At 33.8% G+C, this 4,958-nt stretch overlaps 1 long non-coding RNA gene across 1 annotated transcript; it reads left to right on the top strand.

Moving 5' to 3' along the window:
* Positions 1 to 3,254: 3,254 nt before the first annotated feature.
* Positions 3,255 to 4,526, top strand: LOC131077963 (uncharacterized). The gene is made up of 2 exons (XR_009113690.2): positions 3,255 to 4,292; positions 4,383 to 4,526. It is a non-coding gene; the product is annotated as an uncharacterized LOC131077963 (long non-coding RNA).
* The last annotated feature ends 432 nt before the right edge of the window (positions 4,527 to 4,958 follow it).

Below are 4,958 nucleotides of genomic sequence, written 5' to 3'. Positions count from 1 at the left end.
TCTAATTTTTTTACTCTAACACTTGCCATTAAAAGGTTTATTTAAGGTTTTAGGGTTGAGAATTTTATTGCTTAGACATGATTGTTTTAAAAAGATGAACATTTGGATTGTAATTTGAGATTTAAATAAGTTTCATAAAAATTTAAAACAAAATGAATGTACTAAATTAAGAAAAACCCTAATAATTACATAGAAATATCATTAAGTATTTGAAATCTATAAAAAAATTGGAACAAAATAAATTTGAAATATTACATGCTTTCCTCCAATTTTCAAAAAAAAAATGTAAGAATTCAAATACATTTGCAATTGCTACGTGAAACTTGATTAACTTTGTAAAAATCAACATAAAATAACTCCTACGATAAATTAAACATTTGTGACTTTAAAAAATTACATTAACAAAATAAAAGAGTAAACCTTTTTTTTTTCACTTTACAAAAATGGAAAAATGTGCATGGAAGTGACAAATGGAAGGTCTCATGCATGGGTGAGAATATGAAGATTCGTATTATAATGACAATTGAGGAGACCTCCCACATATGTGAAAATGTGGAAAAAGGTCTCATGCATGTGTGAGAATATGAAGATTTGTATTATAATGACAATTGAGGAGACCTCCCACATATGTGAAAATGTGGAAATTTGTGAGATCTCCCATGTGTGAGAATGGAGATTTGTGTGATGATGGAAAGTGGGAGGTCTCTAACATGTATAAGAATGAAGGGTATATATTCTTGGGATAATGAATATTGAGGATTAAAATATGAAAATATATATTTTATATAATTAAAAAATAGTTAATTAATTTAAAATAAGAAAAAAATAGAAAATAGATTAGTTCAATTAATTAAATGGATAAGGTTTAGTCAATTAATTAATTAAAAGAAAGGTTAGGCTTGGTAGGAATAGTTCAAATAATTAATACAATAAAATTTATCTAATTATTGATGGTAAGGGGAATTAGTTTGATTAATAAAATAAAATATATAATTAACCAAGGGTAAGGACTCATTAATTGAATTCAAGGTTGGATGAAATAATTACATAAATAATATTTATATGATTATTGATGATGATGGATATTAATTAGCAAAATTAATTATAATATTTTAAGACATAATAATGTGAAAAAATCTAAAGTATATTTAGGGTGTACAAAATCTATGTCAAAACCAAGTAATAACTACATTATAAGTCAAATCCCATTCTTTAATGCCAAAATGATAGAAGTGGTAATGAGAGGTTCCAAAATAAAGAAATCTAACCATGCAGCATATATAGGCATAGCGAAAACAAAGATACTAATCCCATTCTTTAATGCCAAAATGATAGAAGTGGTAATGGGAGGTTCCAAAATAAAGAAATCTAACCATGCAACATATATAGGCATAGTGAAAACAAAGATACTAGTAATGAGGAAAGGCACAAAAGTATGGTAGAGATAATTAATTTCATTAATATATCAAATGTAGAGATTTTAGGATTGAATGGAGACAATATGTTCTCAAAACCTTTCCAAGACAAGACCTTAACTATGTGCATAGCCCTATTATTTATACTTGAAAATTACAATCAAATGTTGGTAGCCAAAATACACCAACTATCATCAATGGAGTCCACTTCAACATTCAAATGTACCAAATGTACTACATGTATTAAATACATAAAAAATTGTTGTCCATCTAACAAAAAATCATAGTTAATGTAAATTACATGATTGTCTATCATGCACTAATAGTTTGGTTCTACTATCTAATCACCACCTATCATCTACCTATGACTACCACACATATGCCACACTAACCATCCACCACCAAATAACCACCAAATATTTGTGACAAAATTCATTCTTGTTCTCTTTGCTACAATTCATATGCCTATTAATCATTGTGCACAATAACACAATCCATTATCTAATATACACTATAGACTTCTACACAAAACTTCAAGACTTTTAGGAGTTTTCTTTTGTTCCCTGATGCTCTTATGCCAAGTCCTCTTTCAAGCATAGAAAAGTTGATTGACATGGCAATTACCTACAAAGAAGGAATCATTTTGTAGTTTCGATATCCACTAATTGTATCCAAGCAAAAATAAAATGATTTAAGTTACTTGGTTATTGTTACTAACAAGTCAATGTTAAAACATATAACAAAGGGTGGTTTGAAGGATTTTAACAAATCTTTACAGTGTTTTGCATATTATATGGATAAAGTTACTAGCCAGTTGAAAACATATTATATGTAGGAACACTTAAAGTAAAATATGGCTATAGATTATAAGCCTTCAAAATAAATAAATAAAGTGTATCTAGTTGTATAAGCAAGGCTTTTACACTTTATTCAATCAAAGGTTTTCAAGGTTTAAAACACAAGACCTTACCAAGCTTGCAAAATATGAATAGTGTCAACACTAAGATGCACACTTTTTTAATAAACAAACATAATGCCAACAAAATGCATGACATGTTTCTATATATGATAACATAGATCCCAATAGAATTCTAGTACATCCTCCTAATCTCTAATTTCTATTCTAATTATAAATTTTAATCATTTATCATAATACATCAAGTCTAAATTACCTACGACCATTAAAAATAAATAAATATCTTATATTTAATCAATTATATTAAAAATTGATATTCAGACTATACTAAATGAAAAGACCTCACAACTACTTCCCTATAATCTATAGGCAACTTTTGAAAAGGTCTAATCCTTCATATGCTTAGGATTCAAAACCCATCAAATTTGAAGGGATAAGACATGGTCAGGACTAAATAGTCCAACCTAACCCACCACCCCTAGAAGGGTATGTGCGAAGGGAAGTGATAAAATCTTAAAATGCAAGATACCTAGTTATGAGTGTATATGAACACCGAGCTTCATTCAAAACCCTAATAATGAGAGCAGAGAAAGCAGAAGACGGATGGGATTAGTTTAGTCAAAGGCATCTTAAGATGCCAGACTTTTTCATGAGAACAGAAGGCGGGGTTGGAAGTCTATCACATCACCATAAAGTTAAGAAAAAAGACGTGAGGCCGGCAGTGGGCTAGTTATTTAGAGAGATTAGCGTAAGGTGATGTAAGGCATGATGAATGGATGAGACGGTCGAAAAGGCCAACAATGCATTTATTATTCCTTGAAAGGGAACGGAACTCCACTCTCTTCCACATCCTGTCTGCCTCAATTTAATAACAATAATTTAGGGCTAAAATTCAAGGATAACATCCACTCCAAAAACGAAAGAGCAGGAGGAGTGACCCGCTCGCCCACCTGCTCCTTCCCTTGTTTGTATTAGGTGAACTCCGCCCACAAATTCAACTGGTATTAGGTGAATCAACTGCAACGCCATGAAAATCCCTTCCCTCGGAAATTCACTAGCCATCCTTCCATCAAAACAGAAATAATGAATCACTAGGCGTCCTTCATGACAGAATCTTTTCTCTCAGAAATTCAATAGGCATCCATCCATCCATTATTTCTCTCAGAAATTCAATAGGTAGGCATCCATCCATCAAGACAGAAATAATGAATCATTAGGCATCCATCTTTCAAAACAGAAATAATCAATTGCCAATGGCAGCGGCGGCGTTGAGGAATCTCCATGCCTGACACAGATCCCGAAGTTGGGTTGCACATGTAACTTTCGCCTACGTCTTATCAAGCTCTTTTTCTAAGATAGAACAGCAAATCCGATGGCTTTCCAGAGAAAAAAAATGTGGTCTGAAGAAAAATGAATAGGTATTGAATGAATGGGCAGTGGCTGTGGGTCGTGCCCAGTGGCGATGGTGATATCCACTTGGGTTTAGCGCACTCGCATGCCTTTTCCCTTTCCCATTATAAGTGTGCTCTCCACTGCCCACTGCCCACTGCCCACTGCCCACTGTCGGTGGCAGGCAGGTCATTATATCTCTCCACCTCGCTAGTCCACCAATTTTGGGGCGACAGCAAAAAAATGTTTGAAAATGGGCACTATCTATCTATCTCTCTACGCCATTTGGGTGATACACTCGCAGCCCTTATGAATATGAAATCCATGGATGGAAAGAATCGTCGATGCATTGATTGAGAATTAAACGTATGGATTGTTTACTGGGTCTCGAGGAAGTTGCTTGTTTCTGGGTTCTCTGAAAATTGGACGCAAAGGCGATATTGACGTGCCTCAATTTGAAGACATAGTTAGAGGAATTTCTAGCTCTGTGCTCGGATTGAGCCGCGTCAATATCCCCTTCCTCTTCTTCTGCTCTGCTAACTCACTTCCAAGTGCTGCATATCTTTTTTCAGGTAAAAACGTTATTATTATTACTTTACTGTTCTACCGTGTTTTTCTTGCTAATCTTTTGGTTTTTGCCTGCTTTGTGGAGTTCGATGCAGACGTCCGGTCCGGTTCAATTGTGCAGAGTTCCAGCGACTACTTCTCTCCATCATAATTGCGACTGTACATTCTCTTCTCTCTTCATTCATGTCTGGCTTTTGACAACTGGCACAAATTAATAATATCCCACAATATCTTTGGAAGCAATGAAGGTACGTCGTCTTATTTGCAGACTCTTGGCTTTTCTTAATGGATGACCACCCATTTTTTCTGGTTATAAGACAAAATATGCATTTGTCCCATTCATAACAATCACGACCATTTTCTCAGACTCCATGAAAAACAAGCCCGTTAACGTTAAATATGGAGCTCGAACACAAGTATGTAAAATTCTATAACTAAATGTGTGCAGACAATTATTTTTGGCCATGTTTTCTTCCTTTTCACTACTTTCTATTTTCTTTCAACAAACCGACATTCATCTTCCCAAATAAAATTCACTCTACTGTAAAAAAAACAGATTGGCCCTTTCCATGCCATAGTAGGCTTGCCTCCCTTTCTAGCTGCACCATCATCTTTTTCTTAGGTGCAGTTACAACTGTCAGGAACGATAGATACCTTGTATGTTTAGGATT

The sequence above is a fragment of the Cryptomeria japonica genome, chromosome 6 (assembly GCF_030272615.1).
Source record: "Cryptomeria japonica chromosome 6, Sugi_1.0, whole genome shotgun sequence".
NCBI classification, from domain to species: Eukaryota; Viridiplantae; Streptophyta; class Pinopsida; order Cupressales; family Cupressaceae; genus Cryptomeria; species Cryptomeria japonica.
Note: the sequence above shows the minus strand (reverse complement) of the source record. Positions and strands in the feature narration are given on the sequence as shown.